This window comes from Saccopteryx leptura, chromosome 1, assembly GCF_036850995.1.
Source record: "Saccopteryx leptura isolate mSacLep1 chromosome 1, mSacLep1_pri_phased_curated, whole genome shotgun sequence".
NCBI lineage: Eukaryota > Metazoa > Chordata > Mammalia > Chiroptera > Emballonuridae > Saccopteryx > Saccopteryx leptura.
This window is the reverse complement of record NC_089503.1, coordinates 288244871-288272114: the sequence shown is the minus strand read 5'-3', so window position 1 is coordinate 288272114 and position 27244 is coordinate 288244871. Positions and strand designations below refer to the sequence as shown.

Here is a 27244-nt window from a genome sequence, read left to right as displayed (position 1 = left end):
GAACGTGTTAGTAAGAAAAAACAAATTCTCCTTCCCTGCTTCTCAGATGGATAGTCTTAGAAATGGAATCTTGAGGCATGGGCTCCTTTTCTGTGGCCAGGACACTTTCAGAGGTGGTCTCCTGAGCTCAGAGCTGGAGCACGGTGGTGGGGATCGCGCCCTGTTGGAACTGCAGGACTCCTTGTGAGCTGAGCACAGCCCTTTTATCTGCACCCCCAGTGATGCATTTCATGCTCTTCCTTCTCGTTCCAGACAGCAGGCTGGCGTTGAGAATTCTGTCACCATGAAGCATATTTTTCTAAATATGAGAAATTTTGGAACAGTTGGAACCAAAGTGTAGGTCCCAGCAGTGGGTTCATGAAAGGTTCTCAAGTTGGTATAGCCCGAACGGTTTTCCTTGTCTTAGTGTGAGGAATTCCTTTCCCCTCATTGCTGCCCCCAACCTCCTTCATGTAGATTCACGTATTCTGATCAGACCTTTCTTTGATCCAGTGCCTCTTTATACAAGCTCCAAGTCAAGTATGTGGCGAATGGCCAAGATGATCTGTCTAGTGTACATCATGGGAGAGAGAACACTGGGCAGGGGGACCTGCTTCCCGTTCTGACAGTGATCTGACGTGTCACTGAGCTATGTGTGTCACTTCAGAGGACCACATCCGCCTGTTAATTGATGAGACTGGACTGGAAGCATGGCTCTGGTAACTCAGAGCTCAGCCTTCTCTTCTGTATTTAGCATATGAAGTGACCTTTTAAAGGGGTCCATTTATAAGCTACTGGAAATCGATCCATTTTTCTCTCAGCAGTTGTAATTACCATTCTCTCAGCCTGATTTCCCCCAGAGTTTGTGGAGAAATTATGCCTATCCAGCCTTCTGGTAGCCTTCTCCGTGTGGTGAGCGTACATCAAAAGCACCGCTTTTCCCCCAAGTGTGAACCTTTGTTTCCGGTAGGAGAGAGCTCTCGCCACCACATGCAGCCTTGATCACTTTTAACCAAAAGTGAGTAAGTTAGGCCTGACCTGTGGTGGCACAGTGGATAAAGCGTCGACCTGGAATGCTGAGATCGCTGGTTCGAAACCCTGGCTTGCCTGGTCAAGGCACATATGGGAGTTGATGCTTCCAGCTCCTCCCCCCTTCTCTCTTTCTGTCTCTCTTTCCTCTCTCTCCCTCTCTGTCTCTCTCTCCTCTAAAAATGAATAAATAAAATTAAAAAAATTAAAAAGTGAGTAAGTTAGAGCTGGGGTTCATGGGACTAATGGGAGCATCTCAAGTTTAGGGTTGGGGAGTCCAGATGAGAACAATGAACAGAATGTGAACTAGGGATTTGAAGGTATATGAACATTCTTCACTGTTGCCTTTTTTGGGGGAGTCCTGTTATTTTTCTAGCTATTGACAGTACAGAGCAAGAAGCTTGTGAAAGATTGGAAGTTTGCTTGGGAACCTGGTTAGAAGTACCATAGTGCCATACTGTGTTTTCTTAAAAGCATGTGGGACTGAGGATCCAGGCTCGCACCTGTCTTGCACGCATCCCCTTCCACAAGCCTGGCTTTGTTTCCTAGTTCACATAGGTACCATTTGTAGTCTCCATCACAGGGGAATGGGCATTGTTTCATTCTAGGCCCGTACAAATCATACATGTGACGCTGCCTGGCTTCTGATCTGTCAGGCCAGCTCTTGGAGCGGTCAGTGCCTCCCATAAACCTGAAACCCAGTGCCGCCCAGGCACCTCTGCCTTTCCGCTGGTTTATTTTTGTTATCCTTGTCCCCACCCACCTTGTTTTTCAGCCGTCAATGAGTTTTTATTGAGTTACTCAGACATTCAGCCAGACTCCGTGGGGGAATAAAAAGATGTTGTAAGAAATTGTCCCGGAACATAAGGGACTCAAAATTCATTTGAGAAGGGAAGGCCTGAGCACATGAAAAGTTGTCCAGTAATATCAGCCCATGGGTAGAGGGCATGGTATGATCAGAGATTTCTTTAGGACTTGTCGAAAGGCTGTACTGAGGTGTTGGTCTTGATCCATGGCCTGAAAGCTTGACTCCCCTCCCCCTTTCATTTTATATGTGATATTTGAAATATACACAAAGAGATGTGTGAGTTACAAAGCATAGTGATAAAACGAACACCTATGAATTTACTACCCGACTTAAGAACTGGAACATTGCCAATACTGCTGCCCCGGTGTGTGTGTTCCTCTCCCCTTCCTGCTCGTCTTCCCACCCGAGTCAGCCACAATCTTGTGTTTTGTCTGTAAGTGTCTTTTTTCCCCCCCTAAAGCCTTGGTAGAGCTCATATGTTTTCTTTGGCGATCTCATAGTTTTCTGTGATATGCAATCTCTGCAGGCAAAACACCAAGGGCATATGCAATGGTTAATTTTATGTGTCACCCTGGCTGGCCTTGGTGCCCAGCTAAATGCTAAAACATTATCCTGGAAGTTTCTGTGAAGGTGTTTGTGGAGGAGATTGACGTTACAGTCAGTGGACTTTGAATACAGCAGGTTGCACCTCCATAATGCAGGTGGGCCTCACCCAATCAGTTGAAGGCCTGACTAGAACAGAAGACTGACTTTCCCTGAGCCAGAGGGAATGCTTAGCTAATGGCCTTTGGGCATTACTGTAGCATCAGCTATTGCCTGGGTCTCCAGCCTGCGGACCCACTCTGCAGGTTTTGGACTTGTCAGCCTCCACAAGTGTATGAGCCAATTCCTTAAAATAGATCTCTTCATAGATATACATACATCCTATTGGTGGTTTTTCTAGACGAATACAGCATATCACACTTCTCTGCATGCCCTGTGGGTAGCTTTACAGAATTGATTTGCAGACTATGCTTACATCAGCAGATCAACAGTATAGTCATCACATGTTGGGAAAGCATTTGGCTGATGCTGGCCTAAGTCCTAGAAGAAAAGCCTCGATTTTTCTTAGATGCAAAGCCCGTTCTCTCCTTCAGGAGTACTCGTGTCTCTTTTTTAGGGCTATTTCCTTCCAAAGTCCTATGACTTTCTCTGGTCACTCATATACTTCCCTACCATTCTCTCCCCACACACCCATCCCTTCCCAACACATGTGCGCAGTCATATCTGTGTTTGTTATGTAGAACCTTGATTCCTCTTGTCTCCAGGAAAGACATTTAGCTCTTTGAGCTCATTTCTCCTCATCTGCTCCAGGGTTAGGGAGAGTCTTCAAACTGCATTTATCTTGTCCCCATGTGCCAGGTACTGATTGGGGTGTTTTATATATTTGTCCCGTGTTATCCTTACCCCACCAATCCCAGGCGGTAGCTGCTGTCATCACGCTCACTTTGCAATGAGAAAATGGCAATAAAGTCATAGGAATGGGATCTGAATCCTGGCGTTCTCACGCTCCTTACACTTTTTAAACACATCATAAACTGGAAAGTGCTCTGTAAATGTCCAATACAGCTGCTATTAAAATACCCCCGTTGCCTCGGGACCCTGTGATCAGGTAGTTGATAGCTGAGACCTTTGAGGCGCTGATTCAGGCTGATGAGGTCATTGGTAGGAATGTATTGCCCTTCCTGGAAAGCTCTGGTTCTTCCACAGAAGGTTTCCAGTGGCCGCAGTTCTTGAGCCTCAAGGAGAAGCTCTGTAAGGGGCCTTTAGGACCCGGTGGTTAGTAGCAGGTTGGGTCTTGTGCCTCCCCTCAGGTCACAGCAAAAAAAAACTACTCCCTACTTTGTGTTTAACAAATCCCTGCAGATTACAGTGTAGCCCACTGAAACGTGGAAACTCCATACCTCACTCGGGTGAGGACACCTTAGTGTGGAGGGTCCGAGGCCTCAACAAAGCCTGGCAAACACTTGGCACTCCCCCCCTCCACCCTCCCCTCGTCATGGCAAGTGTTGTTACATAAAGATAGCACTCTTCAGAGTAACAACTGCTAATGGATGGAGCTGACCAAAGTGCCTGAAGGTTCTTTGGCCGTTCTCCTGAAGACCTGGGTGCCCCCAGAGAACTGAGCCTGGACTAGTCTGGCCTCTTTATTTTGCCCAACCATATTTCTCCAGGTTTGCAGCACGAACTCCACCCATTCATTTTGTTTCTTCAGTGTTTTTAACTCTCTTTCCTGTCTGGTAAACAGTGAAACGGTATCACATTACTCAGTTTCTAAACGGATTCTCAAAGAGTTCCATCTTTTCATGGGCTAATTCATTGCTTTAATAACGCCATACGGCCGTAGTCCTAGGGGTATCCCTACCTGCAGGGTTAGTTTTCTCTATCCCAGTTGCAGAGGGAGCAGAAGTTATTCCATTTGCATGTAGAAACTTAATTTATTTAATACCCTCTTTCCTTTTATTTCAAATATCTTGGTTCCCTCTCCTGTATGCCGTGTGTGTGTGTGTGTGTGTGTGTGTGTGTGTGTGTGTGTGCGCGCGCGCGCTGTTGTTTTCTGCAGGACACCTATGCTGCCCCGTCTGCTCTCCAAACATGTCTCCCTCAAGCATTTTCAAAATGTCAGTCCTGCAAGGTGACAATGGTTTCTGGGTCATTTTAGGGGCACAGTCTTGATTACTCAAAAATGAATAAAAAAGGAAAATACATATGAAGTTGTTGTTGCGATGTTATTTCCTTGCTTTCTTCAGTGTCGTTATTTTGAACCAGTAAGTATTCTGACCAACAGTTTTTGAGGAAGAATTGTCTGGTATTTCCCAACCTTCCCCCGTGGGTGGAATTGCATCACTAAATCACTTTTCTCTATTTCTTTTCCATTTTCTGTCTCCTGTTTTGTCAAGGCTCCAGGATACTCCAGACTTTTTTTGTGTGTGTGTTTTTTAGTCCTGAAGTTTTAGCACAGCATCTGTGATTGTATTAATTTCCCATCACAATTTTCCAGTCCATCAGAGCAGCCTCATAAAAACAAAGTATTTGGCTTAATCCTCAGGTGGAGCTTTGAACCTTGGTCATCATGGACCCTCCTGTCTCACTTTTTAGAAATCCCTGAAGGCCAGTGATCTCATCAACTGTAGGCAGAGTGAAGTCCGTTCCTTTTGTTTGCCTTTGCCTCCATTCCCTATTTTGTCCACTCAACTCGATTTAAGGGATAGAAATGCTATTAAAAACATTCCTTGTGTGGTCAGATTTTTTTTTTAGCCCTTTAACCTGGTCAGAGACTTAAGATGAAATGCCAGCTCCAATAGAAGCCATGTGAGGAGTGAAGGACCTAGGGGCCGGTCTCAGTCCCACCCTCCCTCAGAGTGCGAATTTTCAGAGATATACCACCACCTCTCCCAGACGGGGAGGATATTACTGGCTGTACCCATCTGTAGCAGTCAGAGTTCTCCAGAGAAACAGAACTAACAGGGTGTGTGTCTGTGTGTGTCTGTGTGTATGGAGAGAGAGAGTTACTTTAAAGAACTGGTTCACACAGTTATGGAGGCAGACAAGACCAAAATCTGTGGGACAGGCTGGCCAATCAGAGATGCAGGGAAGAGTTGATGTTGCTTAAGTCCAAAGGCAGCCTGGAGGCAGACTTCCCTCTCCTCTGGGGACTTCAGTCTTTTTCTCTTAAGGCCGTCAGCTCATTCATTAGATGAGACCCACTCGTATAATAGAGGAGAATCAGCTTTACTCAAAATCCATTGACTTAAATCAGGGGTCCCCAAACTTTTTACACAGGGAGCCAGTTCACTGTCCCTCAGACCGTTGGAGGGCCAGACTATAAAAAAACTATGAACAAATCCCTATGCACACTGCACATATCTTATTTTAAAGTAAAAAAACAAAACGGGAACAAATACAATATTTAAAATAAAGAACAAGTACATTTAAATCAACAAACTGACCAGTATTTCAATGGGAACTATGCTCCTCTCACTGACCACCAATGAAAGAGGTGCCTCTTCTGGAAGTGCGGCGGGGGCCGGATAAATGGCCTCGGGGCCGCATGCGGCCCGCGGGCGGTAGTTTGGGGACCCCTGACTTAAATGTTTACCTCATCTAAGAAATTATCTGCACAGCAACATCTGGACTGGAATTTGACCGAATATTTGGGTTCGATGGCCCCGCCATGTTGACATGTAAAACTAACCCTTACACCACCTTTCAGGGCTTTTAGGAGCTCTAGCTAGGACTCATCAGGAGCCGAAGGCATGTCTGAGGGAGAGGACTATCCTTCAGTGACCATCTTGTCTTTTCACTCTCCCTGCATTCTTTACCTCCCGAATTTTTCTTCTCTTCCCTCACTTTTATCCTTTCCCTCCTACTTTTGACATGGGCCCTCCTCCTCCCGTTCACTCTGCCTGAGATGGGAGCATTTGTAAAGTGAGAATAAGGGAGAACAACCAGAGTGGGATTAATTTGTAAAGAGAATAGATCTTGAAGTCATTCAGGTTGGTGTTAATCTCTTCCTTTTATGATCACGGGCAAGTGAACATATCTCTCTGAGCCTCTGGTCACATATTTCTAAAAATGAACATAATAGTATTTATCTGATACAATTCTTTTGATGATTAAATGACCTAACATAGCCACATACAATTCCCTTGCTTCCAAATGTATGCCCATCCCCTAGTGATTTTTGGATTTAAAACATTATTCATTTTGATTTCCTTTGGGGCTTGTGTGCCTGGATTTCCCATTAAGATCAGACTAACTATGTTCATATGATTGTGAACCATTGTTTTTAATACAGTCTCTTAGGGAATGGTCTCACGTGTGAGTTTTCTTTGCTATTTGGCAGACATGCCAAGCACCCGTCTACCTCAGGGCCTTGGCACATGCTGTTTGTTCTACACAGAACTCTTCCCTCAGATAACTGCATGGTTTAGTCCTGCACACCTTTCAGGTCTCTGCTCAAATCTCACCTCCTCAGAAGGACCTTTCCTGATAAAGCAGTACACTCTCCCACTTTCTGTTGCATTTACTTTGCTTTATTTTTATTCATAGTACTTATCTGAAATACATATTTATTTCCTATCTATACCTCTCACTAGAACAGTAGTTTGCTTCCATGGATGTTCATTGTATTCACTGTGGGAGCTTTTAAAAATCTCAGTACCATACTGCACTCCCGAACAATTAAATCAGAAACTCTGGGGAAGAGATCTAAGCATTAGTGTGGTGTTTTGTTTTTTTAACTTTCCAGGTGATTCCTCTGTGCAGCCAAGGTTGAGAACCAGTGCTCAAGTCTGGAAATTTATTATAGAGAATGTGAACTGGTAGCATCAGCATCACTCGGGAGCTTATTAGAAATGCAAGTGCTTGTCCCACCCCAGAGCCCCCGAGTCCAGTTCTGCTGTTTGGCAAGATCCCAGATGCTTCAGATGACATTGAAGTTTGAGATGCACTGCACCAGAATGTAGACCAGTGGTTCCATTTTGCTATATTTTTGATGCTAGAAAAGTGCCTTGCATATAGTAAGCACTCACTAAATATGTATTGGATGACTTAGATTTAAAGTTAAGAGGAAGAAGGAGGTGATAAGGGAGGGAAGGGAAGAGAGGAGAGAGCAGCTTTGCCCTGCCCAAGTTTCCTGGGCACAGGTATAAGCAGGGCTGCTCTTCCCTGCTCTCTGCTCCCAATAAAAACCTAACCAGCCTGGTGTCCAACATTTCACAGGCCTACCTCCAGCTTGCTGTGTTTTCCAAGGTTATCGCTGACTAAGCAGAGATACTGTGATAATGAATTGCCTAACTACCCAACCTTGCTTCTTCTCTTCATGCATGTATTTGACTAGAGGGCTGCTGAAACCAATTAAACAATTAAGTAATAATTCAGTAAGACTTTATGGATTACCTACTACATGCATGGCTTAACATGGCTCAAAAGGCTAAGAGCCAAAGGTAGAAAAGACACAATTTAACAGTCCAGCAGTATAGTCATTTATAACTTGAGGCAATAGCTGTAATAGATTTAGACAAAGTGTTATGAAGGTCAAAAGTAAGTGGTTGTTTCAGATTGGGGGTTTAGAGTAGACATCTGAGTTGGGAATGTGAATAATTGGAACACAGGGCACATGAGGCATGCCCAGGAGCTTGGTCCTGTAGCGAAGGTGGTTGGTTAGAGGGCACTGAAGGTGTTGGAGCAAAATCATTTCTGTTTTGTGAGGATGACTGATGGTTGTAGAAGGTAATTGGAGAAAGGAGACAATGGATGAGACAGAACCAGTTTGGAGATGATTACAGATAATATACTAATTAGATGACAGGGCCCTGATCTTGAGTAGTGCCGATAGGATGTAAAATATGGAGAGACTCTTGAGAAGCTGTTTTGAATGTAGAAGATCATGTCTTTGTTATGTAACACAAACAAGTAGGAAATCTTAGGGTGACAAAATTTGATGATATTTTGAGTATATACTTTGAAAACTCTAATATTATATAATTATAAGTTGCTTTTTTCTTGCATTAGCCATCACAAAGACTGGATTAGTGGAGATTGAGCAGTCTCCTTTACTTAGAGCTTCTGGTCAAGATAGAGCCTAGAATTTTGACCATTTTATTTTGAAGATGAAGAGAAAGAAATTAAGATATAAAATGATTATCAGAGCCAGGATTGGAGCTCATGCTCACCATTATTGGATATACATTGAGTGTCAGGCTGTTTTTATACACATTATTTCATTGTCTTCTTTTAATCCTCACAACAATCCTAGGAAATAGTTGGTGTTTAGTTTTATTTCATTTATTATTTATTGTTTATTTTTATTGAGATATAATTGACATAGACTGGTTATACTGGTTTTATGTGTACAACATGATGATTTGATATATGCATATATTGCAAGATGATTACCACAATATGTTTAGTTTATATCCATCACCACACATAGCCACAAACATTTTTTCTTGTGATGAGAACTTTTAAGATCTACTCTCTTAGCAGCTTTCAAATACAATATTATTAACTGTAGTTACCATGTTATACGTTAGATCCCCAAGACTTCCTTCTCTAATAACCTTTCGACCACTTTTGCCCATTCCCATCCAACCACATTGTTTTTTATTTGTTTGATATTTTAGATTCCATGAATAAGTGAGATTCTACAGTATTTGTCTTTCTCTGATTTATTTCACTTAATTATTTTCATTTTAAAGATGAGAAAACTAAGACTTGGAGATTAAATAACCCACCTAAAGTCACATAGCTAGTAAGTGGCATAGCTGGGATTTGAACCCAGGTCTGACCCATCTATGCTGTATTCTTTACTTTGCCCTGTTGACTCCTGAATCAGCACTCCCACTAGTGATGATGATTCAACCCTACAAAGAAAGGTCGTATTTGTTTTTCTTTGTTTTGGACAAAGTTTTCTCTGATTATTATAAATTGGGAATTTATGACAGCTGATTACTCTCTGTATCTTTGGCCACATTTACACAATGTGACCTTTTGGAAGTAAAGACTTTGTGTTCCTTTAGAAATCAAAATAATAAGAGGGAATAGAGGGAAACCAAGCCAAATTAGAGAATTTCTATGAGATATCTTGATTAGGTTTCTTATAATAATAAATATTCAGTTTTATTTACATAAATGAGAGAACCCCAGGAAGAACAGTGACTCTTTTTTAATTTATTTTATTTTATTTTATTTTACAGAGACAGAGAGAGAGTCAGAGAGAGGGATAGACAGGGACAGACAGAGAGGAACGGAGAGATGAGAGGCATCAATCATTAGTTTTTCATTGCGTGTTGTGACACCTTTAGTTGTTCATTGATTGCCTTCTCATACGTGCCTTGACCATGGGCCTTCAGCAGACCGAGTAACCCCTCGCTCAAGCTGGTGACCTTGGGGTCTCGAACCTGGGTCTTCCGCATCCCAGTCCGACGCTCTACCCACTGCGCCACTGCCCGGTCAGGCAGAACAGTGACTCTTGACCAAACTGTCAAGCCTACAGTCTTGGTAAAAGGGCACTATGGGTCTGATACAAAAGAGTTGAAGAAAGCCACTTCTTGCTTATTACCTTTGTGTTTCAGACCATTTGGACTCACTTAGGTGGAGATTAGGCTGTGATCTGGTGAGTCAGGACTGAGTTATGTCACCCAGGTGAGTTGGCCTGAATGATTGGGATTCATCCAGACTGCTTCAGTTTCTAGAGAGTCATTCGTATTAATGTTTGGTGAAAGTGGGTTCACTTTTGGCTGAAATTGTGGATGTGGGCAAAGCAGAACTGGTTTCTCTCTTTCATCCTCTATTCTAGAAATGCTTGAAGGAGACACAGGAAGACTCACTCACTATTCAGACCAGGAACTCAACTACTTTAGACAGCTCCATTTCTCTACCTCTGAAATAAGGGACCCCTTCAAGAGGACCACTCTTTTCTCTTCCAGCTCCAAAATTCGGTGATATTTCTTTAATGCAGTGAGTGAAATAGCTATCTATCTGAGCTGCTATGTTAGGTGTTGCTTATTTCTTCACAAATCAGTGCAATTCAACTCCATGTTTATGGCATCCAGTTCTCAGACCACCATAGTGGCCTTAGAGAAGTTGTACACAGTTCATGAACTGCTTAGCCACTTATCCAGGCTAATGAATAGATGCAGATCTCTTAGATTTAAAATAATTAGGTGGATTTCAATGCCAAGAGTGAAGGGGCCAGTGTGGTAAGCAGCAAGCTCTCATCTGAGCGATATTTCAGGTGGTGCCGGGGAACTTCTGGTCTCAGGTCACACAGGTCAGTGGCTTCCCCTTCGCTTCAGGGAACAGCTTGCTTTTGCCTGATGTGGCTCGTCCTGCACCGTGTACGTTAGCGTTCTCCAAGTACAGCAGCATCTGCTCAGCTCAATTTTCTCCCTTTTTGCCAGGAGGCAGGACGACCAGCCTGTCCTCCCTGCCTTCCCAAGACCTGGAGCCAAGGGTGCCACATTTTCAGCTTTCATGGCAATGACTTCAGTTTCCTTATTTCATCACCAGTTAGGATGTGCAGGCAAGGCTAAGTGACAGACAGCCCATAAAACTATCTGCTTCCTGCTGATTTCATGGTTCTGGAGGAGAGGCCATGCATGGAACTAGACAGACTGGAGCACCAAGCAGGGATGCTGTGAACGATTGACTTATACTGACGAGAAGAGCTATCCTTTTGAAGGGAACACAGTTGTAATGCTCTGGAGTGTGTGCATATGCGCATGTACAGGCACACTACAGACACACACGCGCGCACGCACAGAGTGAAGAGTAAGGAACACCCATCCATCTCTAGCTGTCACGTCTGAGAACATTCATCAAAGTCGGAGCCTCACATGCCTGCAGGTGATCACAAGATAGCATTCAGAGAAACAATGTCTTTCTCTTCTGGCTCCTTTTGAAACAAAAAACAACAACTTGAGAAAGCTTTCCTAAAGCCCCATCTTAGAGAATACGCTTTGGGACAGTTCTGTATTTTGCTGTTGGTGCTGATCCTTGGGAAGTTTGCATTCAGACAGACCCTACACTCTGAATGGCCCTGATGTTCCCACCTACCATTCTGATGGTAAGACTGACCCCGTGTGACTTCTGGTAGCAACCCCGGCTGTCTGTCCATGATGGAGTCTGGACTTTCATTAGAGAAGTAATAGCCATGAAGTGGAGTTCTCTCCATCTCAGCAAACCTTGTCACATGCAAATTTCTCTCAAGCTGAAAAGAAAAGAACAAACAAACAATATCAGCCTTTAGAACAAGCTTCTATAAGACTGGGGAAAAGTCAGGCTGTGTATAAATCAGAGAGAGAAAATGAAGCCCATAGTCAAAGATTTGAGATAGATTTGGGGAGTTTCTAAAAGAAATAGTGCCCCAAATGAGCAGTATTTGGTATGTGTATTTGAGAAGCTCTTTCTGGTGCCATTGTTGTCACCCCATATGGGCACCCTGTGCTCCCTGTCACCGGACCAGCCCACTCCTCTCTATAGACCAATCACCCTCCCTGCCTCGCCGCCCATCCTCATCCCTGCCAACCCAAAGCCTTGTACCCTGCTTTCATTGACACAGCTTTCGGATTTACTAGATATTTTGAAGTGACTCGTTGGAGTTAACATGCTCGGCAGGACCTGCTACATCATGAGTGGGGACCAGTGCAAAATGACAGTGTAAGGCCCCTTGTTCAAAATTTATGAAGACTCAGGATAGCCACAGCACATCATTAAAATGAGCACAGGCAAGCTCCAGCAAGCACAGGTCCCACACAAAGCCAGCCTGGTGCTCAGTATTGTATTTTGGAATAAGTAGGAGTCAGTTTTAGGACCCCATGACTCTGCAGCCCAGTCTCTGTGAGGGCCTTTGACATATCTCTGATCTGTGATTCGGAAAGAATCATTCAGACAGGAACTGCCCAGGGTCTGGGCTTTTCTCTCCATTTTCCAAAGTTGGTTTGTGTTTCATCCAGGCTAGTTGGGCAGTCAGTGTGGTTTCTCTGGCATCTCCAGAACTAGAAGTAGATCTGGTTAAATGAAGGGTTGAAGCTCCAGGACGGGCCACGCTGCCATGTTATGGGTGAGCCCACAGGGAGAGGAAGCTGGAGCCTGGGCCACAAGCAGCCACGTTACTAGAGTCTGGGATCCATCTGCTCCCAGCAGGACGCCTGCATCTCAAGTTAGGAGGTACTGCGTGAGTATCTAGCATAACATTGACATTCTTTGGTCAAGAAATAAAGTCTTGCTCCAAATTGTTTTACAATATCTTTGGGCAGTGTAACACCTATTAAAAATACCAATAAAGTATATAAACCCATGAAAGATACTAGTCTTCCACGTCGATGATGTGATAGATACAGTAAGTACTGCGGACAGGAGAGTGAAGAGAGTTTCTCCCCTGAAGGACAGCTGAGTGAGCTGTGGTCACTCCGGCCCATCTTGCCCTCAACAGGGATGAAAAAGAAAGACTGGCTGACAAATAATAAAGCAAGCCCACTTATCACTTTGCAGGATACTGAATAATGCTGAGTTTATCTCTGGCCAAGGCCAGGAGGCCTCGGTGTTTCTCACAGTGGGCGACTCGCGCTGTGGGGGCTCCTTTGGGGGCTAGGGCAGAGGCGCAGGGAGCGGTCTGGCCACTGCAGCTCAGGGAGGAGCAAGGCAGGTCCAGGCACCAAAGTCCAGCGGGGGTGGGGTTGGGAAAGGGATAGGAGCAGAAACAGGGAAATGCGGTATGGGGAAGCAGACGGTCAACAGAATCACTTCCCCCTTTCTTCCTTCCGCCTTCACGCCAGACCTTTCGCGTACTTCCCTCGCCGAAGTAGGAAGTGGTCATGTGGTAACGGCGAGGGCATGGGCTTCTGCTGCATAGGCTTCCTGGCATTCTTGCTGGCCCTGAGTCATGGGGAAGTGAAGACCTCCTCTCCCACCATAGCCTCTGGCTTCTGCCTGAGGAAATGCTGCTCTCCTACTGCTCAGAAACTATGGACAAGACTAGTGGTGGTCTGTCCAGATTTGGGAAAAGGGTGGGAGCTGGTGGTGGTTTGTAGTAGTGCTGACAGCAGGGGAAAGAGTAGATATCTGAAGGTATTATGAGTGGCTTCTGAGGATGCTCTTAGCATGTTTAAAAGTCTGCATCTTTAAAAGTCACAGAGAGCACTTAGCACACTCATCCCCCAAGTCAGCCTTGAGAGCACTGTCACAGTTAGAGTTCTTGGTGGAAGTAAGCAATTCTGTTGGTGAGGCCGAGTTGAGGAGTAAAGAGAGCACAGGTTTTGGGTTGGGGTGGGGTACATAGCTTTGTGTTCAAATCTTAGTTCTGCTATTTACTGACTCCAGGACTTAACTTCTCTAGACCTCAGTTTTTCTATATAATCAAGATAAAAATATATTGCCAAAATGTTTAAGATATAAGCAAGTTAGGCCCTGGTTGCATAGCTCAGTTTGTAGGAGCATTGTCCTGATACACCCAAGTTATGGGTCCATTCCTCAGTCAGGACACATACGAGGAACAACTAGTGAATGCATGAATAGGTGGAACAGCAGATCAGTGTATCTCTCTCCCTACCTTTCCCTCTCTAAAATCAATCAATAAGTTAAGTTAAAATAAAAGAAATAAACAAGATAATGTTTATATGATATCCAGCAGAGATTCTGGCACCCTAGAATATAGTAGGTGCCTAATTAAATGTTAGGTTTCTTATTTTTCTCATGTGAGTAAGTAAAGATACACATATTCAGGTCATGGAAAGCTGGAATGGTGGGAAAAAGTCAACTGTTAAAATTAAAATGGGGTCCACAGATATGTGATCACTTTTTTGAGCCTTTTCAACTGTGATTGTTAATTGTTTGTGACCTTGGCATTTTTAAGAGTTTTAATGTAAGAAGTATCATAGGTTACCTCTGTAGAGATTCTAGAATTTGAACGCTATGTTTCTGGTCACTTTTAGACTAGGCTGACACTCTATAAAGTTAGGCTCGCTTGCCTGGATGTGATAATTAAGGACAGGGAGAGCATGGAGAATTGAAAACCATAGATAATCCCAGTGTCTCGTTTTCGCCAATAACAATTCTTCTCCCACCAAGTCTGCCAGAACTGCTAACAAGGAGAAAAATTTACTGGTTTGAGTTTCCTCACCTTTTCTTCTCCCCTGCTTATCCTCAGTAGAGGTGCTAATGAACAGAGAAATGGCCAAAGGGAAGAAGCAAAAAGGGTTAGATAATTCACAGTCTGGTTAATCAGTTTGAATAATTAAATTAACTCCAGAAGAAAGAACAGACAAATCTATCTGCCTGTAATGACAGCATTGTCAGAAGCTAAACGGACATGTCAGAAATAAAGCTGTTCTTTTCAAGGTTCATGTTAAATCTAGTGATAGGTATTTTGGGACACTGCATTTTACTGAGTTGGGAAACTACGAAGGAGTTAAACCATTAAAGAATAGACAAGGATTCTCACTCCCTTCTAGCCTCCTTCCATGAAGAGAACTGACTTTGCTTTCCCAAACCTCCGTCCTAAGCCAGCCCCTGAACTGAGAGAAACAGTGACCTAAGTATGTTGACCTTTGCTCATTGCCAAGAAAGGCCAGTCACAGTGATGGTGAGGTATTTTATTATCTGTCTTCAAGTTAGCCACGTTATGTGGAAAAGCACTATAATATCATTAATGCCATGGTGCTCAAACTTGAATGTTCATCAGAATCACCTAGAAAGCTTTTAATGAGCAGTATGTTGGGCCCTTCCCCTAGAATTTCTGATTGAGTAGGCCTGGGCTGGGACCAAGAATTGGCAAATCTCAAGAGTTCCCAGGTTCCAGGGACCACACCTTGATAACCACGGGTGTAATAGATGAGTTCAGAAATCATCCTACCGGAGTTTGAATCCCAGATCTCTCACCTGATAGTTGTGTGACTGGGTGGTTATAGCTTATGTAATCTGTTAGTGTCCAAGTTTTCTCATTTGTAGAAGGGGAATACAAATATATAGGATTGTGAGCATGAGATGATGAATTAACCCTGATAAGCCCTTAAACTATTGCCTGCTGTATCTAAGTGTTGAGTATAAACTAGTGTGACACAGGTATAGGCTCCCGACAACCGTGACTATAGTGGCTGGTATTGACTCTCTCCCTCCTTCCTTGTTTCCTGCCTTCCTCCTTCCTCTTTCTTCTGTTATCCCCTCCCCTTTTACCTACCTTCCATTTTGTCTTGCTCTTCGTAAACTATAACAAAATTAATCAAATTCTAAGTAAAAAAGAAAATACACGTTTGTCATAAAGTGGGATCTTCCATAGTGTGAGTGCTGGGTGTGGGGCGGTAGAAGAGCGGGGATACATGGTGATGGAAGGAGACTTAACTTGGGGTGCTGAACACACAATACAATATACATTAGATGATGTATTATAGAGTTGTACACTTGAAACCTATATAATTTTATTAACCATTGTCACTCCAATAAATTCAAATAAAGGAAGGGAAGGAAGAAAGGAAAGAGGGAGGGAGGGAAAGAGAAAGAGAAAGAGAAAGAGAAAGAAAGAGAAAGCGCTCTTTGAGGACTGTCTCTGTCTTCTTCATCCCAGGATCCCAGTGTGGTACCAGGCATGTAGTGGGGGTGCGGTGAATGTTTACTATGTGAGTCCTGTCATCCTTGCACATTAAAGTGGACTCATCCATCAGGGTTCCCTCTTGACTGACACATTGGTGCGTTTAGCCTCTGCCCTTCCTTTCCCCAACTGCAGGCATACACACGCCAAAGCAAAAGTGGTATCGCCAATCATCTACAAAACTTTTACTTCACTAGCTGCTACCTGGACTACCTATCAGAAACTTGGTACTCTTCGGGACAAGCCCTGGTCACCTTTCGAGCTTCTGGAAAGTGTGTGGGACCCCTGATAGGGGAGGGTGGAACCCGCACTCCTGAGGGTTCCTGGCATGAGAACCCAGCCCCCCCTCCCCCTTACAGGGAAGTTGGTTGTCCATCAGGTATTGTCTGGTTACAGTTGGTTTAAACTCACAGCTAAACTATGACGGCCTCCAGATAGCCAGCAGGTCAGATGCCTGAATCTCATGTTACTCTTGCAGCTCGAGTTTCCTTCCTACAGGTCCTGATAGGGGCTAGCTGTGCACAGTGGATGTGGCCAGGGCTCCTGTCAAGGTTTAAGGTTTCCGTGTACAGCCTTCTGAGCAGGCAGCTCCTAGAGAGGGAATGCGTTCTGAGAGTTTCGGAGGAAGTTTCCTTCTGTGCGAGGCCTGTTCCTGGATCTTTATATTCAGAGCCAGTCAGACCAGGAGAATTTATACTCGGGAGAGAATCTAAATTCTGTGGTGTTCTGAGTGTGTGTCCTTGTTTGCATTGTTTCTCTGCTTTCCCCAGGACTGGGCATTACATAAACATCGATTAAAGGTCTCCTAGGTGCAAGGTACTCTACTTGGTGCTAGCAGGAGTGGGAAGGAGGATGCAAAGACAGATAAAACCTGGCCTTCAGGAAGCTTTTACTTCTGCCCAAGTGTGAGTAGAGAGGGTTGAGTTGGTGACAAGAATAAAGTGTGTCTGTTGGCCAGGGGGCTACTAAGAGATAATGATAAGCCTTAGGAATAAAGTGTCATCTTGGAAAATTGTTAAGACTGTTCATTAAGGTATTTGTGTAGATATGTATCTATCTATGGGGCTTGTCTGGCTTTGTGGTCCACCCGTGAGACCCTGGCAGGCTTCCCAAACCACGTCTGACGGGGTGCTCTGCATTAGCACGAAGCTGTGCCTTATTCCGTGACACCAAGGTTTTGGGTGGGGCTGCTCCCGTATCCGCAGGGACGGGCCCTGTCCTCCGGCCCTTGGGTTCCCCCACTTCCCACTTGGGAAGGCTGGAGTTTTCTACCATGTATTTTTCCTGTCATGAACTGGCTACCGCCCTACTTCTCTGCCCACTTTCCCTCTCAGGTTCACCTGGGGTCAGGACACATCTTCTCTCCAGCACCCGCTTATTCTCTGCCAGGAATTGGCAGGGAGATTTTAAGACTTATATTTCTTTCTTTTTTACCCCACTCAACACCTAGTCTGGTGCTGAAAACTTACATGTTATGCTGTGAATATGTGTGTGTAAATGGATTGGTCAGATTTCCAAATTCTAGTTGCAAGAAAATTACTTTGTTTTGCAATATACATGGCTTAACACGAGAAAAGGTACTGACAAGGACTTAGCAACCCTGAGAGTGTTTCTGGAATGACATTGGACTTCGCAAGTGTTGACCTATTTTGTAACGGACTTGAGTGGGGTTTCCCTTTTACCTATTATTTCAACAAAGTAAGTGTATTGAAGGTTTATCTCAAAGGCACTATATATTTAAAATTCCAGAGTAGTGTTGAGGCTAAATTAGGATTTCTTCTGCGTTGTCCCAAGTATGGAACTGCAGTTCCTCTTGTTGGTATATAGTATGTACTCAGGAAGTGATGAAATGAATGGATAACTTAGTGTGTGAGAGTCCTTCAGGGCATTCCAAATGGTGGAAGGATCTGTTTGGAAGAAGGGGCGTGAAGAGCTGAAGGGACAGAGGGAGATCAGCTCTATCCAGAACTCACAGTCGTTTCCTCAGGAAACATTAGCAGATATTATTGGATGTGGGGGAAATGATGCCCTTGTCCAATATCCTGGACTACGGTTGTCATCTGGGCTGCACACTGTGCGCACAGTTCGTATAGTGGATAGAAAGCACTAAAACAACACGATTCCTCACAATCTAGATGCTATATAAAAACAAAATACATAATTAAGAAGTACAAATCAAGTTCAGATTATGCATATGAGTAGTTGGGCCAGAGCGAGGAAGAAACATGCCTCCTGTGTATTTAACACAGCAGTAAGAGCCTTTGACACACACATACTCCGACACACACACACACACACACACACACACACACACGACTTCATTTAATCTGCACAGCCTTTCTAGACGGGTGTTCCAGACGAGGAAACTGAGGTCCAGCTAGTAAATGTCAGTGCCAAGATGAACTTACGGTCACGGTAGAGACACTATTATATTATATTATGAAGGGCAGGTGAACTGCGGGCGGGCAGAGGGGAAAGGACATTACTATGCAGAGGCCTTGCCTTGGAGCTCTGAGGAGATAGCCTGCCCTTGCATGTATATATAAATACCACCCTGGGTGACAGGCTATTGAATGTGGAGCTTGTCCGACTCCCCCAGTAGCAAGGGTGGCACAGAAGGAACTTTGTAGACCGCTGATGTGCCTGCATCCTGTAGGCTACGGAGGCTGTTTGTACTTACGCACAAGCCAACCACACGCCTCACAGAACTAGCTTTTATGGCATGGGCCCATCTTGAGCCCCCCTCCCCCCTCCATGGTGGCAGTGTACCAGGAAGCTTCCTATTCCATTTGTGGTCTTCATGTTCCCGTCAGTCATTTTTTTTTTTTTATCATTTTGGTCCTTATCTCCCTCATCCATGTCACTCATGAAGTCTCTTGAGAGGAATATTAATCCTAAAGAAAGACTCAGAAAATAAGGAATCAGAGGAGCTAAGAAAATACAGCCTCAAGCATACTTGGAGCTGGTTTTCCAGTTAGAGATTTGAATAAAAGTATGGTGGGTGAAGCTGACTTGCATCATTATAAAAAGTGAAGAAAATGTTATAGCTTGGGTTCTATGCAGGCAGTGTCACATGCATGGGGAAGAAACATAAGGCTTTGTGGTCCACAGGTGCATGCCGGGCACAACAGCCAGGTGCCCCTCTGGTGGCTCCACAGGAGCTGACCCTGGCAGCAGAGAGTGGGGCTGTCTCCAGTCCTGAGATTTGGCGATCTGCAATACAGTACATGGGGCTTCTGTAAAGACTTGTGTCGCCTGTCCACTCTTCTTTCAAGCTGGCATTTGTTTTAGCATAAAGTAAATTTAAGGGTGGGTTATACACTAGCAAGCACCAGTATGTCCCACAAAAGAATAGTCTACACCTTAAAAAAATCAGACTCATTTCCTTTGCTGTGGTGATAAGGGGACAGGGTTGACCTGGAGATCCCTTTCAAAGGGAAGGTTTATGACACTAGCTTTACTCTCAAATTGAATCCTAACCATTTACAATTAAAGAGTACCATTTAAATTTATTTATGGTTTATTAAATGTTTGAACAACTTTAAAAGATTTTTTAAAAATTGAGCCTTTTTACATAGTAACCAACTACCTGCATCTGACTTCTTCAGGCCTGTATCCATATGTTCACATAGTTGTTCTACACTTGTTGTTAATGTTTATTTACAATTTAGTATTCTACTTTTAGCATTATTTAATATCAAAATAATAATATGAAACACTGTGACATACATTCTCTGTTATTTTTGGTGGCTCTGTGACATTCCACTGAACTGATCGCAACAGTTAAACGTTCTGTTTCTAAACTGAGTCTGCTTAAGGGTGAAAACCCATCACAGCAAAATTTCGCCTTATCACTGTTTCCTGCTCAGACAGGTAAGATCTGCTAAAGGAAGGAAAGGTTGCCAAATGGCCAGGTGCGCCAGTTCATGGCCTAGAAGGGGCATCAGTCAGTTGAACTTTGCCCATGTTCTCAGGATTTTATCTGATGTTCTGGGTGTACTTGTGAATGTGCTCCTGTGGGTGGGAGCATTAGGACCAGAGACCTGTGCAGGGGCCTTGTGCCTTTCACTGAAGACTCTTTCTGAAGGTCCCTAAGGCTGTTAGGGAGCCAACTTGGAGTAGGTGGGGGGTTGGTTCCTGTGCGCAGGATTAGATGTGGGTTCATGCCTAATAAATGGCCTCTCCCAGGCTTTGAGAGGGTTGCTCCCCCAGTCACCAACTGCACAATGAATGGAAAAGGACGTGTGACAGGAGTAGCCTCTTTCCCAGTCCTGTTGGTGTTTCTGCTGGCAGTTTGATGATTCCCTCCTTAACCTTGAGGCAATCTCAATATAACTGACTTACACGGTGGGGAAGATGGTGGCCTTTGAACTCTTGGTTCCATACAGTCTTGACCTTGATTAGATACCATCTTGACTTCTGGAAAGAACTGTGCTCAGGGCTACTGTTTTGTGAAGTCTTCTCTCCACACAATAACTAGTGTCTTTTAAGATTTTTTTTTTTTACCTTACATATCTGAAGTTGAAGGTCCTCTTTTCTGTAATGAAAAGAAAAAAAACCAAAAAAGCCATTTTCCCTGTGGTGTGCCAGATATGGGGAGTAAAGCAGGAAGACTAGTTATCCTGGATTCTATCCTAGGTTTTTGCTGATTCATAAAGGCATTTAATTTCTTTCTACCACTTTTTCTAGATCTGCAAAACAGAGAGGGAAGTTTATGAACATCTCTATGTGCTACTGGGGGTTTTTCTGGGCAAGTGAAAATTATTATTGATACAACCACAGGACCGGCTGCCAGCCTCAAGGGGTGCGTTTTACTCTCTCTGGAAAGGGGCCAGCAGTAATGATAGAAGCACAGGGCGTTTGACTTTGACCTTACTTTTCACAAGTCTTCCCTTAACAATCTTTAAAAACACACTCCGCCATTTATGAGAACAGCAACAGGTCTTTAGCGAAGGACTAGGGTCTATGCAAGCCTTTGTAGTCTTTGGGATTGTGGTGAGAAAACCCTATTCTTCCTTTGCTTCCTGATATATTGGCATTTTAGAAGTGTCTGGAGAGGAAAGTGGCAGAAAAAGCAGCATAACCTGCTTGACAAGTCTTGTATAAACAGAGGAAGTCCAATAAGGCTCCTGGTCTGGGATTGCCAAGCTCAAAGAAGCCACTTGTAATGTGCACAAAGGTGAGAGTCACTCAAGCCCAGAGAGATCCCAGGAGGCCCGCATGCAGGCAGGACCCAGAGTCTAACCAAGGACGGGCGGCCCACTAAAGCCCAAGGGGGTAAGCTGAGTTCAAGGACAGTGGACTCTGGTGAGGTGACATTGTTACCTGAACTGGCCACGTGGCTGGGTGGACATATGACAGTCGTTCCTGCTCTGCTGTCCTGTCACCCTGTTGCCAGTCCTCCTGACTCCATTCTGTAGGTGCAGAGCATGGTATTGGCAGCTCTCTCCAATGCAGAATGTGGTGGATTTGTGAGCTTGGTTTTGATTTTCCTCTGTTGTTGAGGGTACAACAATCCACCCGTTAGAGTGGAGATGGAAAGTCGAAAGCCTTTCCCATGGCCCCTCAGGGGGCTGCCAGTTGTCCTTCCCTAGCATATTCCTTTCTTTTGCTGTCCAAATCATACTTCCAGAAAAACAGAAAAGGTGGGAGAAGGTCTTACTTCCTGTATATGTTTGCATACAGGGCAGCTTTAAGCTGTTCTTGTGAGTAAGAAACCCATTGACATGTGCCCTGGTGGAACCTCCTTTGACTCACATCCTTTCTACCCCATTCTAGGCCAAGTGCCTCCAGTGTATTTGGTGACCCAGAAATGGCGAACATGAGACTGCCTTTTGAGCCACTGCTCTCTTTGAATAGGAAGTACGGCCCGGAAGAAACCATTTAATGTAAAGAGTGGCTCTCTTCCTCCACAGCAGTAAGAAGGCTTCATGAATAAATCTAAAAGGGCAGTTTTTTGTGTTTTTTTTTTATCTTTAGGATACTGTGATGTATGAAATAAAGACATCTCTTTATTTAGTGTCGTCTTGTCAGCACCCAGCACAGTCTATAACAACAACAAACAATTTCTGATACAAAATACAACTAGATGGTTGAATGCACGTGTGCTTTCCTAATCGGGTGGGTTTACACTTACCCAGAATTATATGTAGCCTGAATTTAGGATGCTTATCAAGAAAAATGAGGGCTCTTTGTTTTTCAGCAGTATTTCTCTGTGAAAGAGCTTGCTAAACTTTAGAAGTCTTTGGAGGTTGTGAAATTCCCTATTGTTATTCTTAAGAAGAAAAGCGAGAACAATTTTTCTTCCCCCTACCTTCTTGGCCTATAAGGAAAAGCGAATTTCAGAAAAACATGGGACGGAACAGGAAGTGTTTAGGGGTTTAGTCATACTTGTTAGGTATGAAAAAGCCCCACTGCGTTTTCATATTGTTTCTTTTATGGACTTAACACTTCCTACTTTGAGAAAACCTTTCTCCCCAAGGGCTCAAAGCCCTTTATAGTCATTAATCCTCATCTTGCTTCTTAAAAACTTGAACTGTTAACTACCATTTTGCTGGTGTCGGACCAACTAAAACGTCCACCTAAATGCATTTTTTTTTCCTGTCTGGGTCCTTTAGCTCAGTGGCAGATGTGGCCCTAATGAAGGAAATAGGAGTACAAACTTGTCCCGATTTCCCTGGGACTTTCTGGTTTTAGCCCTGAAATCCCTTAACACAGGAACCTTTCCTCAGTCTTAGGCAAACCAGGGTGGTTGGTCACAGCCAGGAAAGGAGCCCTGCCTGAAGAGAGATCCTTTCACCTGGCAGTCCTTACCCCCCCCCCCACAGGTCTTTCACCTGGGCGGTGAATGGTGCTGTACAAACCTTGAATGCCGCTTGGTAGAGGAGGAAGATTCAAAGCACACAGTCCTGGAGTTAGGGGAATTTGAGATAAGCAGGGATATCTTTATGTCTACAAAGTAAACTTTCTGGTTTCTTTGTTGTTGTTCTTGTTGTTTGTGTCTGCCCTCTCTCTTTTTACTACAGTATGTGGTGACTAACGAAAACAAGAACTGATACTTGCCTGATTTCTGAAACAAGAAGTGTGATTTCAGATACTTACGCTGGTGGTCTCAGATTTTTCATCTGAGAAGTGAGGATGCTGGTCTCAATTCTTCGGGCCTCTTACTGTTCAAACTTCTGTGAGGAAAGAAGCAGGAGAGGTCAGAAGGAAAACGGACTCCATCTCCTTTAATAAACTCTGCTCACAAGGGGAACATTTCCCTTTAAGTATAGACCTTTCCACGTACTTAGGGCGTTTCCACCCATGCTATCCCACCACATGGTGTTCTGCCGTCTTACACTTGTTTGAATGCGCGGCTTTGTTGTGTCAGGGAGGGAGCGGGCGGTGGCCACGGTTCTCCTGGTGCACCTGACGCCCTGGCCTGGTGCACCTTCCTTTTCCTGCCTCTGGAGGACTTAGTGAAACACCCTTGCTCTGAGGACACCCTGCCACTGGCCCTAAATACATCCCTCTGGATGTCAGAATATATAAATTGCCCCACTCCGGGTTGGCAATCATCTTGTGCAGTATCAGAACTTTCCAAAACTTCCTATATTTTTTATTCTCTTCCACGATCTCATGCAAGCACCACTTTGATTCTCCTCATTTTGGAGAGAAAATGTAGAAGGGTCATGGCTCTGGAATCCAAAAACCATGATTCAGATTCCAGCAGCACCTACTCCTACTGTCTGACATTGGAAACCCAGTTCTTCATGCTTGCTGAGACTTGGCTTTTTTCGTTTATAAAACAGGAAGGTATCATATCTTAAGTGTCTGGCACAAGGAAGGTGCTGAATATATTTTATTTCCCTCTTCATTTTCCCTTAGCCCTTCCGCCTACACCACATTCCTGACATATCACCTTGTTTTCATTCTTCCCTCCTTTAATTTCAGAGGTTACAGAAAAGGTTACAAGCAAAGGAGGGAGAGCAAGTGCACAGTGAGTGGGTACTGACTGAAAGATTACTCCGGGCTCTCCACCTGACAACCCGTGCGAGGCCGCGCTGCCCCTGAATGCTTATGGAACCAATGGGAAAGGGGTCTCTTTGCAAAGAGCATTAACTTCAGTGCAAGAAATGAAATGTGTTCATCATTAGAGCAAGATGGGCACCTTCTACTCCTCTGCCCCCACGCTTAATGGTCCTGAAGAGCGAGCTAGTCGGTAAATCCAGGTGAAGGGATGCTGAAAGCTGGCCCACTGGACTGATTGTTGTAGCAGACAACGGGAAAACCACTTGGTGTTTCACATAGCTACTAGTATGTTAATCAAAAGAAGGAAATGCATGTTTTTATTTTGGGCAAAGCATGGGTCTTCATGTTACAGAAATGACCTTGAAATATCTCTTGTTGAGGACCTACCCAATCCAGATAGATGGATTATCTGATCATGCCAGACACACACACCTGGCAGGGCCGCTTCTCTTATTGGCAGCATCTTTATAGGAATCGAATCTTTTGATTTCCATTTTCTTATTTTTTTTCCCCTGCTTAAGAGCCGATGATTTGTAAAGGCATCTTTATATAGATTTAAATTCTCTAATAGATAATAGTTTTACGTGAGCATTGTGTCTTTTATCGCATAGTCCTTTGTGTAATTTTGTGGTCTCTTGACCTGATCACAGATGTAGCCACCAATCCATCTCTGAAATGACCATATCTATATGTGTGTCTATCTTTGTGCCCTTAATTTTGCCAAAACATTAGTACATGTACTTGTCATTGATAGCTATTAAACTTTTTATGCTCCAGGTCCTATGCTAAGTTTCCATTATTGACTTCAGTCTCAAGCCTTTTCAGGTAGAGCCAGTGATGTTGTTACTCCATTTTATAGATGAAGCTGTTGCTCTTAACCACCACTCTGCACTGTTCACAAATATACTTAGAGCTGATTGAAGATATCTAAGGGAGAGGAAAACACGGTCCCTAGATTCTAGTGGGTTTTTTTCTTTTGTGGTAATACAAAACTCTTGTCTCTTTAAAATGTCACTAAAATGAAACTTGAAGGGCTCCATTCATCTTCTCCTTAGTCAGAATGGGTAAAATGTCTTGGTAATTTACAGCTTGTGCCCTAAAGGTGGCCACTTTTAATGGTACTAGTTCCTGCTTCCCAGCCTGCAGAGCCACGTGTACCAGTGTTTATCTGCAGCTTGATCAGCTCACCTCCTCGGCAGGCATTTGTAGGTCCACCAACATTCACATGGCAACTTTTACTCTAAAATACCTCCACCCCAACATCAACACAGAGTGGGGGTCATAGACCTCTGATGAAGTCAAGCCTTGCTTCTTGATTCACATAGGAATTAGGGCAATGGAGCTAGCTGGTCTTTGGAGTACTTCTTGGTGAGAGGAGAGTTGATGTGTCACTTATGTGATTTATAGAGTATATGGAGTAAGGCACTCAAATATCCATGTAAGTCCCATCCTCTTCAGAGTTTCAAAACTAGTCACAAGACAGTTATATACACTTTGCTTGGTTTCATGGAAGGAAGGACCTACGTTTTGCTATCCATAGGCTCTGGATTCAGGCCTGCCACTTAGTAACATTATGCAAGTTATATAACACGGCTGAATCTCAATTTCTTAGTTTTTAAAATTGGGATTAAAATGTCATGCTAGGCCCAGGCCAGTTGGCTCAGTGGACAGAGCATCAGCCCAGCATGCAGACATCCTGGGTATGATCTCCAGTCAGGGCACACAGGAGAAGCGACCATCTGCGTCTCTTCCTCTCCCTTTTCCCCTCTCGCAGCCAGTAGCTAGATTGGTTCAAGCATTGGCCCCAGGCACTGAGGATAGATCAGTTGGTCTGAGCGTCAGCCTCAGGCACTGAGAATAGCTTGGTTGATTTGAGCATTGGCCTCCGGACAGGAGTTGCTGGGTGAATCCTAGTAGGGGTACATATGGGAGTCTGTTTCACTATCTCTCCTCTTCTAACTTAAAAAAGAAAAAGTGTCATGCTTATTTGATTACTGGGAAATTTGAAAGAAATAATATTTGTGCCTGTTCCAGAAGAGTTGATGATAAACAAGTTTGTTTTTCTTTCCCCTTGAGTTCTCCCCCACCCCTTCTAGACTTTATGCTCCTTAAAGATGATATAGGCTTTGTCCCTTATGTATCTTTATATTCGCAGTGCCTAGTGGTGCCAGGCAGGTATTTGTTGAATCAAAGAAAAATCTTTCAGAAAGCTTCTCATTGATTCATTTACTCACCAATTATTAGTTGTGTATCTACCGTGTATCAGGCACTGTGCTGGGGGAGTGAAGTCAGCAACATAAATGTAATCTGTGTCATCACATTTTTAAGTCTAGCTGCGAGAGAAATAATACATAGATAATTAGAGTAATGAATAGCTTTGGTCATTGACGTGGGTTTTAAGTTTGGACATAGTTGAAATCATTTGGCATCAAGGGTGATGAATAAGGCTTTTGGTCAGATACAAGAATTGGCAATAAACCGTTATATATTACTGGCTCTGAAATCCTAAAAGAGGTTTTCCTAATGTACTTTTGAGGAATGATGGCATCATTGGAATAAGTATAAGAGTATCTATCTACCTTGAAAGGTAGCGTAGTTGATGGGGTAAGATCAGAGTAGGTAAGGTATTCTGGGACCATGGAACTGCCTGGAATAAGGCCTAAAGACAAGTTAGACCACTGGATAATCAGGCAGTGAAGGTGTCTCCTGGAGATGGGGCAGTGCTGGCACCTTGTAACAAGATTTTTATATAGACAGTTGGATTTAAAACTTTGTCAATAAGTCACTAGATGGCCCTAGGGAGGGAAAACACAAGACAAAAGATGAGTTTGTGTTGGCATTAAGAAATGCTCTGAGATTGTATAATGAGACTCATTCATTCATTCATTTGTTCAGTAAATACTTAAGTGCTACTGTGAGCCAACAGGCACCACTCACCTTGAAAGGGATGTGGTGGCGAACAGGACAGCCAAGGTCCCTGCTTATGCTAATGTCATCCTTCTCTTCTGGGTGAGGAGGAGGGCCTTGGACTCCAGTGTGATTTTGGTGTCTGACAGGCAGGGGAAGGTGAGGTAGGCCCCCAGCTGTGCATGTGGAACACAGGAAAGCCAAAGTCTGGGCTCCAGCAAACCGTCGACCTGGAAACAAAGAATTGTGAAGTTGAGACCTAGATCCAAACTCAAGGTCAGGGTCTGCTGAGAAGGTCAGGCAAGCGCAGACTGGGGAGACTTGGCCTGGGACTGGAGAGGAGGCAGGAGAGGAGAGTCCATGGATCGGGAGAGGGGGGA

General features: G+C 44.0%; 1 protein-coding gene across 6 annotated transcripts in view; it reads left to right on the top strand.

The window, feature by feature from the left end:
• The window catches only part of ETV6 (ETS variant transcription factor 6), a 236615-nt gene that overhangs the window by 55266 nt on the left and 154105 nt on the right, over positions 1 to 27244 (top strand). Inside the window, exon 2 of one of the 6 annotated variants that reach the window (XM_066355579.1) lies at positions 4905 to 4999. The exons of the other annotated variants lie outside the window; for them this stretch is intronic. The gene's annotated coding sequence lies outside the window, so the exon portion shown is untranslated. The remainder of the gene's footprint in view (positions 1 to 4904; positions 5000 to 27244) is intronic. 6 annotated transcript variants of the gene reach the window in all.